At 41.3% G+C, this 16,619-nt stretch overlaps 1 protein-coding gene across 1 annotated transcript in view; it reads right to left on the bottom strand.

Moving 5' to 3' along the window:
• The window catches only part of LOC128638054 (sulfotransferase 2B1), a 133,529-nt gene extending 119,908 nt beyond the window's left edge, over positions 1–13,621 (bottom strand). The window contains exon 1 of the mRNA XM_053689924.1: positions 13,533–13,621. The gene's annotated coding sequence lies outside the window, so the exon portion shown is untranslated. The remainder of the gene's footprint in view (positions 1–13,532) is intronic.
• Positions 13,622–16,619: the final 2,998 nt, after the last annotated feature.

The raw sequence follows: 16,619 nt of genomic DNA, 5'->3' as shown, positions 1-16,619 counted from the left end.
GGGAAATAAACTATTGAATTTATAAATCCAATAGGTTTCCCTTTGTCTCAATTTGGAAAACCTATTGTACGAATTGCTAGGGGGGATTTTTTCCAATGGAGTTATTTTGAATGAACATTTACCAGGAATATAACTATTGCAGATATGCCTAGAGACACTATGTTTCAGCGATCTAGATTCAATGTTCCTCAGATGTTCACTCCATCTGGTCCTGACCTTTCTACAGGTCCTACCTATATACTGGATCCCACATTGGCAGGACAATGCATATATTACATAGTTGGAATCACAGGACAGTCGGTTTTTAATAGGTATCAACTCTTTTGTATGGTTAACTAATATGTCACTGTGACCATGTGTTATATATTTACACATGTGGCATCGTTTCTTCCCACATCTAAAAGTCCCTATTTTGCTAAAAGTGTGATTATTATGAGTCTGATCTCTCGGTCCTATGATATCAGTAACTTTCCTTTTTGACATCACCACCTTACTAGGGGCTAGTTTTTGTTTGTAAGTAGGGGCTCTCTTAAACACTAATTTAGGTTGTGGTGGAAGTGTTTTCTTCAGTACAGGGTCTTTGAGAAGGATCGGCCAGTGTTTCTTAAGGACTTTATTAATGATTTTATGGTTAGAGTTGTATTGTGTAATAAACAAAGGTTGTTTATTGGCAAAGGTTTCCTTGTCTCTGTCTATTGATGTGACAGAGGATAATAATTGTTCCCTATGTAGATTCTTGGCTTTCTCATAGCCTTTTGTGACTAATTCCGCCGGGTATCCTTTTTCAATGAATCTACATTTCAGGATCTGCGATTGCTGTTTATATTGGTCAATGGTGCTGCAGTTTCTTCGCAGTCTGCAAAACTGACTAAAAGGAATATTAGTTTTCCATTTTGTTAAATGGTTGCTTGAGAAATGTAGGAAATTATTACAATCCACCTTTTTAAAAAAAGTGGACGTGGATATATTCTCTTCTAGGTCCCAGGATAGAATGACATCCAGAAATTCTATGTTTTCTTTTTGTAGATTGTGGGTAAAACTAATACCCATATTGTTATCATTTAGATGGGATACAAAATCTAAGGCTTCTGACTCTAAGCCATCGAAAATAAATATCAGGTCATCTATGTAACGGCCATAGAACACCAGATTGCCCCTCCATTGCGAATTATATATGTAGTGATCTTCATAACAACCCATAAATAGGTTGGCAAAGCTAGGGGCAAATCTGGTGCCCATGGCCGTTCCCCTGATCTGTAAATAAAAGGAATCAAGAAACTGAAAATAATTGTGTTTTAGAATAAAATTGATAAGTGAAATCAGATATTCTTTTTGGTTTAGAGGCATGTATAAATCTCTATTCAAATAGTGCAAGGTTGTATTAATCCCCAGATCATGGGATATGTTCGAATAAAGTGATCCAACATCACATGTGAGCCAAAGGTACTTCTTATTTTTATCTAATTGCACAAGCGAAAGTTTATTGAGCAGGTCTTTAGTGTCCTTAATATAGGATGGTAAGGTAATGACATACCTCTGTAGGTAGATGTCAATATATTCTGACAATCTGTCGGTGATACTGTTCATGCCAGCTATAATGGGCCTGCCAGGAGGCTCTATTTCATTCTTGTGCAATTTGGGTAGATGGTAATAAAAAGGTATACTCGGATGGTCAGGAGTTAGGTATCTTTTCTCTTTTTTATTTAGGATCTGTGAGTTAAGGCCTTTTTCCAATAAGGTATTGAGAATTTTTATATACTCTGTAGTTGGATCATACTTTAGTTTAGTGTAATAATTGGTATCCTCTAGAATTCTACAGGCTTCTTTTACATAGTCAGAATAATTCTGCAGCACTATGCCACCGCCCTTGTCAGCCTGGCGGATGACCAGGTTTCGGTCATCCCTCAGACTTTTAAGGGCTCTGGCTTCGTTGGGCCAAGTTCTCTTTTTGCCCATAATCCTTTTTGGCATAGATTCAAAATCTTCTAAGACTAGTTGCTGATATAAGTCTATATAAGACACTTCTTCCTTAGGTGGATAAAAGGATGAGGGGGGAGCCAGTGAAGTGTGTATTACTCCTTCAAAGAGTTCCTCCATTAGTGAGCTAGGATCATATGATATAACCATAGAGGGATTTCTTGTTTGACCTGAATTTAATAGGATAGGTAGGCCCTCTATGTTTTGTGTTCTCAAAGCCTTTATTGCAAAATATCTCTGAATTGATAATTTGCGTGTGTATTTATTTAAATCCACAAAAAGTTCAAAAATATTATGCGAGTTAGGGGGACAGTACGAAAGGCCTCTATTGGTTAGGTAGTGGAACTTATGTCAGTCTTCTCACTACAATTATATTACACATAGCGGATGATCGAGATCGTTAACTAACGATCCAATTGCTATTTTAAATATTACTATCAGGGACACATAGGCATATGAATTTGTACGATTTCAAATCTAATCACGATATATGATTAGAACTAATTATTGTTACAACTTCACAACAATGGGGAGTGTTTGGAAAGGAAGGACATGATAGGTCAATTTGGATAAAGGAAGGGGAGGATTCATCTGAACATTAGGTTACTAAGCCCTATATAAAGGGCATTTATGCATACAACATACATACAAGCCTGAGGAAACGGGGTGTTCCCCGAGAAACGCGTCGCTATTTTGTATGGTCCATGGGGAGATAGTTTGTCATCACCCAGCTGTAATCTGTTATACCATTTGGTATTTTTATTGTGTATAATAAAAAGACTGATTTTATACTTTTACATAAGTCTGGTGTTGGTGTGACTATCCCCATAACAGTAACCTAAGGGCACCATAGCCCTCCCTCCTCCTTCCACTGCAGTATTTTGGCCGGTGTTTGATACCCAGGAGACAAGCATTCGTTATCGATTTGGGAGATACACAGCCAGCTGGTTTGCTGTTGAAAACCAGCCTGCCTCTACTGGCACAAGAGAGTGCCGCCTCGTTTGTGAGTACCCTTATTCTACTCCTTTACTGGATTTCTGGTTATATTGATCCACACATGTGGCGCCTCTGTTTCTGTTTTTTGTTTTGCATCATAGAATACATCATCCAGTTGGGTGAAGACAGAGAGCAGCCTGTTCAAGTACTGATGGACATTTGAAGAGACTCGCTGGACTTTCCAGATTGGGTTGCATATACCATCTGATTCGTATACATTTTATATTTTTATTTTATATTGTTCATTTCTTACTAATTGTTCATTTCTCACTATTTATTATTTATGTTGGCATACTAGTGTAAAACATTGTCATTTGTATCATTGCCAGCCGTTTCCTATATTTTAATTCACCAATATTTTACCAGATCCTAGCGCCTCCTATAGGAGCCCAGTGATAGTATTATCACGGTGACTCCCGTTCAGTATATCTTTACCTGGTTTAGGTTTGATAGGAGAGCTGCTCCTTCTTATTATTTATATATTTTATATTATTTTTATTTTTTATTACCTGTCAATTATTGAATACATTCTTATAATTGTTGGTTTTATATTTATTTTTATTTTTATTTTCCTTCATTTCTATCATCTTGTATCAACATGTTGTCTTCCTCAGAGAGAGCTTTAAGGAGACAAAGCACCGCACATGATGATAGCAATACAGGAATCATTGTTGACCCTGCCACCAATGCCAGTATAGAGAGTCTGTTTACTAAGTTGGAAGACCTACTCAAAAATGAGAATAGGCATTGGTGGGACCTAGACTGTTTAAAGAAATATAAAGAAAAGAAACAGATCCCTAGGGGTTTGCGAGTTTTTAAGAATTGCTCTTTTAAGAACAACCCAGATTTGCTTACTAAGTGGTATGGTATTTTGGATGAGTGTTCTTTTAAACTCATTGACCTACTCATCTCCCATAGACAGTCATTGGTAGATGAGGTAGGGTTAGAAATAGACAACATCCAGAAAGAACTAGAAGGGTTCAAGGAGCATCCTGAATACCACAAACTTAACACTCAAACGATCAAATCAGTAGATGAATATCAGACAGAAATCATAACTAATAAGAACAATAAAATTAAAAGAGATGAAGAAGACTATAGTAAAGGGGAAGTTTATACTTACAATAGAAATAAACCCAGTAAAGTGAATGATTGGACCGTGGTTCAACGTCAAAAAAACAAGAACAATCATAACCATCAGTCCCACTATAACTCCCATCGGAATAATAAACACAATCAAAAGAACCCTTTCAGTCACCCACGTGAGAACTATCATGGGGATCACAATGGTAACCGTAACACTGATTCCCAGCAATACCATGAGGGTCAGGGAGTCAATCGGAATATAGAACCTCACTATACTAGATTAACCTATGCAGATAGGGACTATAGAGGCACACCACAATATCAGGAATATCACAACCCCAACTATATTCCCATCAATAATAGATTCCAAGCCCTCAGTTCCGTGCAGGAAGAGGTATTTGACCATTCGAGAGAAGTTAGACCCTCCACATCAAAGGCCTCCACCATTCCCTCCACTCCATCGGGGCCTTTTTTAGAGAATTCGAACCTCGCACCTCTATGGAGGCGACCGAATCCTACCACAAACCAAAAGAAAAGACCTTTCCCAAACGGGGAAGGCGAGGGAGAGGGAAAACCAACAAAAAAGAAAAACTCTCAAAACTAAGAAAGGGTATATTTAATCTCTCTTCCCATATACTCTCAGATGATGAGGTGAGAGTTTTGGGAAGAGGCCTTTCGTACTGTCCCCCTAACTCGCATAATATTTTTGAACTTTTTGTGGATTTAAATAAATACACACGCAAATTATCAATTCAGAGATATTTTGCAATAAAGGCTTTGAGAACACAAAACATAGAGGGCCTACCTATCCTATTAAATTCAGGTCAAACAAGAAATCCCTCTATGGTTATATCATATGATCCTAGCTCACTAATGGAGGAACTCTTTGAAGGAGTAATACACACTTCACTGGCTCCCCCCTCATCCTTTTATCCACCTAAGGAAGAAGTGTCTTATATAGACTTATATCAGCAACTAGTCTTAGAAGATTTTGAATCTATGCCAAAAAGGATTATGGGCAAAAAGAGAACTTGGCCCAACGAAGCCAGAGCCCTTAAAAGTCTGATGGATGACCGAAACCTGGTCATCCGCCAGGCTGACAAGGGCGGTGGCATAGTGCTGCAGAATTATTCTGACTATGTAAAAGAAGCCTGTAGAATTCTAGAGGATACCAATTATTACACTAAACTAAAGTATGATCCAACTACAGAGTATATAAAAATTCTCAATACCTTATTGGAAAAAGGCCTTAACTCACAGATCCTAAATAAAAAAGAGAAAAGATACCTAACTCCTGACCATCCGAGTATACCTTTTTATTACCATCTACCCAAATTGCACAAGAATGAAATAGAGCCTCCTGGCAGGCCCATTATAGCTGGCATGAACAGTATCACCGACAGATTGTCAGAATATATTGACATCTACCTACAGAGGTATGTCATTACCTTACCATCCTATATTAAGGACACTAAAGACCTGCTCAATAAACTTTCGCTTGTGCAATTAGATAAAAATAAGAAGTACCTTTGGCTCACATGTGATGTTGGATCACTTTATTCGAACATATCCCATGATCTGGGGATTAATACAACCTTGCACTATTTGAATAGAGATTTATACATGCCTCTAAACCAAAAAGAATATCTGATTTCACTTATCAATTTTATTCTAAAACACAATTATTTTCAGTTTCTTGATTCCTTTTATTTACAGATCAGGGGAACGGCCATGGGCACCAGATTTGCCCCTAGCTTTGCCAACCTATTTATGGGTTGTTATGAAGATCACTACATATATAATTCGCAATGGAGGGGCAATCTGGTGTTCTATGGCCGTTACATAGATGACCTGATATTTATTTTCGATGGCTTAGAGTCAGAAGCCTTAGATTTTGTATCCCATCTAAATGATAACAATATGGGTATTAGTTTTACCCACAATCTACAAAAAGAAAACATAGAATTTCTGGATGTCATTCTATCCTGGGACCTAGAAGAGAATATATCCACGTCCACTTTTTTTAAAAAGGTGGATTGTAATAATTTCCTACATTTCTCAAGCAACCATTTAACAAAATGGAAAACTAATATTCCTTTTAGTCAGTTTTGCAGACTGCGAAGAAACTGCAGCACCATTGACCAATATAAACAGCAATCGCAGATCCTGAAATGTAGATTCATTGAAAAAGGATACCCGGCGGAATTAGTCACAAAAGGCTATGAGAAAGCCAAGAATCTACATAGGGAACAATTATTATCCTCTGTCACATCAATAGACAGAGACAAGGAAACCTTTGCCAATAAACAACCTTTGTTTATTACACAATACAACTCTAACCATAAAATCATTAATAAAGTCCTTAAGAAACACTGGCCGATCCTTCTCAAAGACCCTGTACTGAAGAAAACACTTCCACCACAACCTAAATTAGTGTTTAAGAGAGCCCCTACTTACAAACAAAAACTAGCCCCTAGTAAGGTGGTGATGTCAAAAAGGAAAGTTACTGATATCATAGGACCGAGAGATCAGACTCATAATAATCACACTTTTAGCAAAATAGGGACTTTTAGATGTGGGAAGAAACGATGCCACATGTGTAAATATATAACACATGGTCACAGTGACATATTAGTTAACCATACAAAAGAGTTGATACCTATTAAAAACCGACTGTCCTGTGATTCCAACTATGTAATATATGCATTGTCCTGCCAATGTGGGATCCAGTATATAGGTAGGACCTGTAGAAAGGTCAGGACCAGATGGAGTGAACATCTGAGGAACATTGAATCTAGATCGCTGAAACATAGTGTCTCTAGGCATATCTGCAATAGTTATATTCCTGGTAAATGTTCATTCAAAATAACTCCATTGGAAAAAATCCCCCCTAGCAATTCGTACAATAGGTTTTCCAAATTGAGACAAAGGGAAACCTATTGGATTTATAAATTCAATAGTTTATTTCCCATTGGTCTGAACGAGGTTATAGACTCTGCAGCATTTGTGTAAATATTTTTTCTTATTTTTATTCATTTTTATGTGAGACTTGGTTATATTTAATACATGTCTGGTTAGAGGTATGAACAAATGTATGACTAGATGAGCAGTTTGTGAGCTGGACTTTTCGACACCCCATTGTTGTTGGTTCACATTTATAAGCATTATAACCTACACCATAGTAAATTGTTACCTATAGGGAAATTCTAATTATAGTTATTACTTTAGACTAAGCATATTCTACACAATGTATTCTAATCTTAACACTTTGACTCTTTTATATCACCTCTTCACATATATATTTTATCTATTACAGCATATTTACATACCCCCAGGGATCATAGGGGGGTAACACTATTGATAATTATTTAAATATAATTCACTTTTGGATATAGCTTTATAACTTGATTTACACTAATATCCCCAGTACACTGTCATGTCACATCATTTCAATGGGTACTCATGTCACCTAGTATAGATAATTTCATATCACACTCATCATTATTTTTTATATTTGGAGTACCGTTTACTAGTCAGTGATTACCTACACTATTATTCTCTTTTTATCACATTAATATTTATGAGATGGTTATTAATTTTACATTATACACAATACTATTCATTAGGGCAACACATTGACCTCGGAATACTAACCACTTATTTATAGTGTATCCTGTAGTTCCGGAGTCTAGTTTTATAATCCCACTAATTGATAAGAAAAATTAATTTTATTACTACACTCCTAATCTGTTTTCCATAATTATGTTGGATTGTCTCAGATTCATAATTGTCAGTCGTATTACTAGTGTAATACACTCACTAATTTATAGTATTTATATATTACTATGGGTTAGACACCAGCGATATACTTTTGGCCAATAGCAGGATATGGGTTACGGTGGCGCTTGGTCACTGGCTCGTTATTTAGATATGGGCGTAATTATATCGCCCTTAGCAACCACAATACTATAAAGCTACACAGATTTGGGCCATAGTGATCAGGTGATCATGCGTCATTCCGTATGGAAGTCGGAATCACGGCAACAGCAATTGGGCACACCCCTGATCACATGACATTACGTCATAACAACATCATATGTTACAGCTACCAGCCACACTACCGATCACATGACATTTTGTCATGACAACACAATACACAGTCCAGAGCGTAACCAATGGGATTGCCATGCCATACAGCCGAGAGTGTAACCAATGGGATCGCAATGTTGGAACAGGCCCCCGATATAGCCGTAACCCTATTGGTTAGGTAGTGGAACTTATGTCAGTCTTCTCACTACAATTATATTACACATAGCGGATGATCGAGATCGTTAACTAACGATCCAATTGCTATTTTAAATATTACTATCAGGGACACATAGGCATATGAATTTGTACGATTTCAAATCTAATCACGATATATGATTAGAACTAATTATTGTTACAACTTCACAACAATGGGGAGTGTTTGGAAAGGAAGGACATGATAGGTCAATTTGGATAAAGGAAGGGGAGGATTCATCTGAACATTAGGTTACTAAGCCCTATATAAAGGGCATTTATGCATACAACATACATACAAGCCTGAGGAAACGGGGTGTTCCCCGAGAAACGCGTCGCTATTTTGTATGGTCCATGGGGAGATAGTTTGTCATCACCCAGCTGTAATCTGTTATACCATTTGGTATTTTTATTGTGTATAATAAAAAGACTGATTTTATACTTTTACATAAGTCTGGTGTTGGTGTGACTATCCCCATAACAGTAACCTAAGGGCACCATAGCCCTCCCTCCTCCTTCCACTGCAGTATTTTGGCCGGTGTTTGATACCCAGGAGACAAGCATTCGTTATCGATTTGGGAGACACACAGCCAGCTGGTTTGCTGTTGAAAACCAGCCTGCCTCTACTGGCACAAGAGAGTGCCGCCTCGTTTGTGAGTACCCTTATTCTACTCCTTTACTGGATTTCTGGTTATATTGATCCACACATGTGGCGCCTCTGTTTCTGTTTTTTGTTTTTGTTTTGTGTCTGGATGTAAGTCTGCTGTGTGAGGAATGCCCCTGTGTCTGGATGTAAGTCTGCTGTGTGAGGAATGCCCCTGTGTCTGGATGTAAGTTTGCTGTGTGAGGAATGTCCCTGTGTCTGGATGTAAGTCTGCTGTGTGAGGAATGTCCCTGTTTCTGGATGTAAGTCTGCTGTGTGAGGAATGCCCCTGTGTCTGGATGTAAGTCTGCTGTGTGAGGAATGCCCCATTGTGTCTGGATGTAAGTCTGCTGTGTGAGGAATGCCCCTGTGTCTGGATGTAAGTCTGCTGTGTGAGGAATGTCCCTGTGTCTGGATGTAAGTCTGCTGTGTTAGGAATGCACCTGTGTCTGGATGTAAGTCTGCTGTGTGAGGAATGCCCCATTGTGTCTGGATGTAAGTCTGCTGTGTTAGGAATGCACCTGTGTCTGGATGTAAGTCTGCTGTGTGAGGAATGCCCCTGTGTCTGGATGTAAGTCTGCTGTGTGAGGAATGCCCCTGTGTCTGGATGTACGTCTGCTGTGTGAGGAATGCCCCTGTGTCTGGATGTAAGTCTGCTGTGTGAGGAATGTCCCTGTGTCTGGATGTAAGTCTGCTGTGTGAGGAATGCCCCTGTGTCTGGATGTAAGTCTGCTGTGTGAGGAATGCCCCTGTGTCTGGATGTAAGTCTGCTGTGTGAGGAAAGCCCCATTGTGTCTGGATGTAAGTCTGCTGTGTGAGGAATGCCCCTGTGTCTGGATGTAAGTCTGCTGTGTGAGGAATGTCCCTGTGTCTGGATGTAAGTCTGCTGTGTGAGGAATGCCCCTGTGTCTGGATGTAAGTCTGCTGTGTGAGGAATGCCCCTATGTCTGGATGTAAGTCTGCTGTGTGAGGAATGTCCCTGTGTCTGGATGTAAGTCTGCTGTGTGAGGAATGCCCCTGTGTCTGGATGTATGTCTGCTGTATGAGGAATGTCCCTGTGTCTGGATGTAAGTCTGCTGTGTGAGGAATGCCCCTGTGTCTGGATGTAAGTCTGCTGTGTGAGGAATGCCCCTATGTCTGGATGTAAGTCTGCTGTGTGAGGAATGTCCCTGTGTCTGGATGTAAGTCTGCTGTGTGAGGAATGCCCCATTGTGTCTGGATGTAAGTCTGCTGTGTGAGGAATGCCCCTGTGTCTGGATGTAAGTCTGCTGTGTGAGGAATGCCCCTGTGTCTGGATGTAAGTCTGCTGTGTGAGGAATGCCCCTGTGTCTGGATGTAAGTCTGCTGTGTGAGGAATGTCCCTGTGTCTGGATGTAAGTCTGCTGTGTGAGGAATGCCACTGTGTCTGGATGTAAGTCTGCTGTGTGAGGAATGCCCCTGTGTCTGGATGTAAGTCTGCTGTGTGAGGAATGCCCCTGTGTCTGGATGTAAGTCTGCTGTGTGAGGAATGTCCCTGTGTCTGGATGTAAGTCTGCTGTGTGAGGAATGTCCCTGTGTCTGGATGTAAGTCTGCTGTGTGAGGAATGCCCCTGTGTCTGGATGTAAGTCTGCTGTGTGAGGAATGCCCCTGTGTCTGGATGTAAGTCTGCTGTGTGAGGAATGTCCCTGTGTCTGGATGTAAGTCTGCTGTGTGAGGAATGCCCCATTGTGTCTGGATGTAAGTCTGCTGTGTGAGGAATGCCCCTGTGTCTGGATGTAAGTCTGCTGTGTGAGGAATGTCCCTGTGTCTGGATGTAAGTCTGCTGTGTGAGCAATGCCCCTATGTATGGATGTAAGTCTGCTGTGTGAGGAATGCCCCTATGTATGGATGTAAGTCTGCTGTGTGAGGAATGCCCCTGTGTCTGGATGTAAGTCTGCTGTGTGAGGAATGTCCCTGTGTCTGGATGTAAGTCTGCTGTGTTAGGAATGCACCTGTGTCTGGATGTAAGTCTGCTGTGTGAGGAATGCCCCATTGTGTCTGGATGTAAGTCTGCTGTGTTAGGAATGCACCTGTGTCTGGATGTAAGTCTGCTGTGTGAGGAATGCCCCTGTGTCTGGATGTAAGTCTGCTGTGTGAGGAATGCCCCTGTGTCTGGATGTACGTCTGCTGTGTGAGGAATGCCCCTGTGTCTGGATGTAAGTCTGCTGTGTGAGGAATGTCCCTGTGTCTGGATGTAAGTCTGCTGTGTGAGGAATGCCCCTGTGTCTGGATGTAAGTCTGCTGTGTGAGGAATGCCCCTGTGTCTGGATGTAAGTCTGCTGTGTGAGGAAAGCCCCATTGTGTCTGGATGTAAGTCTGCTGTGTGAGGAATGCCCCTGTGTCTGGATGTAAGTCTGCTGTGTGAGGAATGTCCCTGTGTCTGGATGTAAGTCTGCTGTGTGAGGAATGCCCCTGTGTCTGGATGTAAGTCTGCTGTGTGAGGAATGCCCCTATGTCTGGATGTAAGTCTGCTGTGTGAGGAATGTCCCTGTGTCTGGATGTAAGTCTGCTGTGTGAGGAATGCCCCATTGTGTCTGGATGTAAGTCTGCTGTGTGAGGAATGCCCCTGTGTCTGGATGTAAGTCTGCTGTGTGAGGAATGCCCCTGTGTCTGGATGTAAGTCTGCTGTGTGAGGAATGCCCCTGTGTCTGGATGTAAGTCTGCTGTGTGAGGAATGTCCCTGTGTCTGGATGTAAGTCTGCTGTGTGAGGAATGCCACTGTGTCTGGATGTAAGTCTGCTGTGTGAGGAATGCCCCTGTGTCTGGATGTAAGTCTGCTGTGTGAGGAATGCCCCTGTGTCTGGATGTAAGTCTGCTGTGTGAGGAATGTCCCTGTGTCTGGATGTAAGTCTGCTGTGTGAGGAATGTCCCTGTGTCTGGATGTAAGTCTGCTGTGTGAGGAATGCCCCTGTGTCTGGATGTAAGTCTGCTGTGTGAGGAATGCCCCTGTGTCTGGATGTAAGTCTGCTGTGTGAGGAATGTCCCTGTGTCTGGATGTAAGTCTGCTGTGTGAGGAATGCCCCATTGTGTCTGGATGTAAGTCTGCTGTGTGAGGAATGCCCCTGTGTCTGGATGTAAGTCTGCTGTGTGAGGAATGTCCCTGTGTCTGGATGTAAGTCTGCTGTGTGAGCAATGCCCCTATGTATGGATGTAAGTCTGCTGTGTGAGGAATGCCCCTATGTATGGATGTAAGTCTGCTGTGTGAGGAATGCCCCTGTGTCTGGATGTAAGTCTGCTGTGTGAGGAATGCCCCTATGTCTGGATGTAAGTCTGCTGTGTGAGGAATGCCACTGTGTCTGGATGTAAGTCTGCTGTGTGAGGAATGCCCCTGTGTCTGGATGTAAGTCTGCTGTGTGAGGAATGCCACTGTGTCTGGATGTAAGTCTGCTGTGTGAGGAATGCCCCTGTGTCTGGATGTAAGTCTGCTGTGTGACGAATGCCCCATTGTGTCTGGATGTAAGTCTGCTGTGTGAGGAATGTCCCTGTGTCTGGATGTAAGTCTGCTGTGTGAGGAATGCCCCTGTGTCTGGATGTAAGTCTGCTGTGTGAGGAATGCCCCTGTGTCTGGATGTAAGTCTGCTGTGTGAGGAATGCCCCTGTGTCTGGATGTAAGTCTGCTGTGTGAGGAATGCCCCATTGTGTCTGGATGTAAGTCTGCTGTGTGAGGAATGTCCCTGTGTCTGGATGTAAGTCTGTTGTGTGAGGAATGCCCCTGTGTCTGGATGTAAGTCTGCTGTGTGAGGAATGTCCCTGTGTCTGGATGTAAGTCTGCTGTGTGAGGAATGCCCCTGTCTCTGGATGTAAGTCTGCTGTGTGAGGAATGTCCCTGTGTCTGGATGTAAGTCTGCTGTGTGAGGAATGCCCCTGTGTCTGGATGTAAGTCTGCTGTGTGAGGAATGCCCCATTGTGCCTGGATGTAAGTCTGCTGTGTGAGGAATGCCCCATTGTGCCTGGATGTAAGTCTGATGTGTGAGGAATGCTACATTGTGTCTGGATGTAAGTCTGCTGTGTGATGAATGACCCTGTGTCTGGATGTAAGTCTGCTGTGTGAGGAATGCCCCTGTGTCTGGATGTAAGTCTGCTGTGTGAGGAATGCCCCATTGTGCCTGGATGTAAGTCTGCTGTGTGAGGAATGCCCCTGTGTCTGGATGTAAGTCTGCTGTGTGAGGAATGACCCTGTGTCTGGATGTAAGTCTGCTGTGTGAGGAATGACCCTGTGTCTGGATGTAAGTCTGCTGTGTGAGGAATGTCCCTGTGTCTGGATGTAAGTCTGCTGTGTGAGGAATGTCCCTGTGTCTGGATGTAAGTCTGCTGTGTGAGGAATGCCCCATTGTGCCTGGATGTAAGTCTGCTGTGTGAGGAATGCCCCATTGTGTCTGGATGTAAGTCTGTTGTGTGAGGAATGAGGAAGATAAGTTTCACTGTTAACTTTGTATCTTTTTACGCTCCCCCGTTCAATCTCTTCCGGGCGGGCATATATTTTGAGCCCTGTTTATATATGTATAAGCAAAGCATGTTTTATTTACCTACCTGTTTACTTTCCTGAGTGTCTGGACTCTATACTACTATCTGCTTCTTTGCCTGCTGCCCGTCCTGTGATAAACTCTGTTTAAAAAAAAGTAGTGATAGTAGCGCTCAAGGCCGGATTGAGGTAGCTGTGGATGCTGGGAGAATTCTGTATTGGGGGCGTGTCATCCAATTTCCCTGCAGAGCAGAGAGATTTGCAAGCACATTCGGTGCTGCACAGATGCCTCCCCCGTGAGGGTGAGACAAATAGTCTGAAGCTGAGCTGATCAAGTGTCAGACTTGCTACAGGAGAGGTGGAATATGGCTATTTGTCACAAATAGTCATAGGCCACCACTCCTATTACAAGTCTGACACTTGATCAGCTCAGATTCAGACTATTTGTCTTGCTGACTAATTGCTGCACAGTGTTCAGAGGTCACATTTGCTACCTGCAGTTGAATAGAGTCCTGTTAGCCTGCTGCCTGTGGTTATAGACCCAGCCCTGGGGGAGGCCAGTGAGAGCCCTCATTATGTGCGCATAGCTGCTTAGTGGTGCCAAAACCAAAAGCACTTTTGCGCATTATCAGATCAGGCCAATTTCAGTCAAAATTGGAATCCACATGCATGCATTTCAGTTTAGTATAGAAGCATTTTTGTAATATAGATATGTATAAGCAAAAATGTCCCTAATAAAAGCTATAACTTTTTTTAAAAGTGTATTTAAATATGCTATGTGCACCTGCATTTTAAACTCAGAACTTGCTTAAAGAGCCTAAGGTGCTTGTACCATCTGGTAATAACTCAATTTGTTAATTGCTGAAAAGATATAATCCCCACTCTGAGCAGCTGCAATATTTAAAATGCTGGTACACTGAGAATATCTAGCTATGCTTCACATGCACATGCAGAGAACAATGTTAACAGTTAAACAGTGATAACTTTTATTAGAAGCATTTTTGACAATACTTGTATATTGCAAATATGTTTCTATTCAAAGATTTAAGTTATCTATGTCCATTCATATTTTTACCAGAATGTGTTAGAATGTAAATAATTTATATAAGATCAGTTTGTATTATGTGATCTTAACTCGAAATATGTTGTTATAACTTATCCTATATTGTATCCATTTAATAAATGTTATGGGATTCTATTTTTAAATATTTTTTTATAAATGCTACATTTTATGAAATCTAGCGAGTGCAGTCTTCCTGGGAATTATACATACAATATATATACACACATACTGTATATATATATATATATATATATATATATATATACATACACACACATATATACATACACACACATATATATATATACTCCTCCATGATGAATCACAGAGCTGGTGTATGTTAGAGACCTTGCGCTCCCCCACCTTCCATTTCAGGATGCCCCACAGAGGCTCAATAGGGTTTAGGTCTGGAGACATGCTTGGCCAGTCCATCACCTTTACCCTCAGCTTCTTTAGCAAGGCAGTGGTCGTCTTGGAGGTGTGTTTAGGGTCGTTATCATGTTGGAATACTGCCCTGCGGCCCATTCTCCGAAGGGAGGGGATCATGCTCTGCTTCAGTATGTCACAGTATATGTTGGCATTCATGGTTCCCTCAATGAACTGTAGCTCCCCAGTGCCGGGAGCACTCATGCAGGCCCAGACTTTGGGGGATATTTATCAAGCCGTCAACCGCAAATATGCTGGAATTCCACAGCGTAATTGTTGCAAGCTTGATCCGACCTAGTTATCAAAGCCTACAGACCGGCAAAAGTTGACATTTGTGACGTAACATACGACCTGCCGGTCTCAATCTGATGCAGATCGATGCTTTCATCATTACAGATTTTTCAAAGTTATCAAATAGTTAACAGGTACGTTCGCGGCTATTCCGACATATCGTACCTGGTTTACAATCCACTACGCTGGAGGCTACGGATACCATAGGAATCAATGGGAGTCTGAAAGCAGCGAAAGCTTATGTTCGATGCTGCCCGATATCCCACTGATTTCTATGGTAGAAAACAAGTAACATTTACACCTAACACCCTAACATAAACCCTGAGTCTAAACACCCCTAATCTGCCGCCCAACATCGCCACAACCTAAATAAAATGTATTAACCCTTATTCTGCCGCTCCTGGACCTCGCCGCCACTAAAAAAAGTTATTAACCCCTATCCCGCCGCACCCGGACCCCTCCACCACTAAATAAACGTATTAACCCCTAAACCTCTGGCCTCCCACATCACTACCACTAACTAAACCTATTAACCCCTAAACCGCCAGCCCCCCACATCGCCATAAACTAAATTAAGCTATTAACCACCAAACCTAACAACCCGCTAACTTTAAACTAAAATGACGACATCCCTATCTTAAAATAAATGTAAACTTACCTGTAGAATTAAAATAAACTAATTTTAAACTATTAATTAACCTACCCTAACTATTATACTACACTTAAATTAAACTACCAATTAAATTAACTAAATTACATATTAAAAAAACCTAACCCTACTCAAATTATTTAAATTTACAATTTAACCCTTATTAAAAATGACTAAGTTATCAAAATATAAAAAGCCCCAAAAAAATCTAAATAAAAAAGCCTAAAAGAAATCAGCTCTTTTACCTGTAAAAAAAATATAAACACCCCCAACAGTAAAACCCACCACCCAACCAACCAACCAACCCCCCAAATAAAAACACTATCTAAAATAACCTAAGCTCCCCATTGCCCTGAAAAGGGCATTTGTATGGGCATTGCCCTTAAAAGGGCATTTAGCTCTTTTACCTGCCCAGACCCTACTCTAAAAATAAAACCCACCCAAAAAACCCTTAAATAAACCTAACACTAACCGCCAACGATCCACTTACAGTTATTAAAGCCCCGCTTGAAGGATCCATCCAGTCGGCAAGAAGTCTTCATCCAGACGGCATCTTCTATCTTCATCCATCTGGAGCGGGTCCATCCTGAAGAAATCCGTCGCGGAGCTCCTCTTCAATAGGGTCGCCGCCCTAAACTGGAACTTGAATGCAAGTGACATCATCCAAGATGGCGTCCCTTGCATTCCTATTGGCTGAAAGGTTCCAATCAGCCAATAGGATTTGAG

This window comes from Bombina bombina, chromosome 8 (assembly GCF_027579735.1).
Source record: "Bombina bombina isolate aBomBom1 chromosome 8, aBomBom1.pri, whole genome shotgun sequence".
Taxonomy (NCBI): Eukaryota; Metazoa; Chordata; class Amphibia; order Anura; family Bombinatoridae; genus Bombina; species Bombina bombina.
This window is presented reverse-complemented; position numbering and strand designations above follow the sequence as displayed.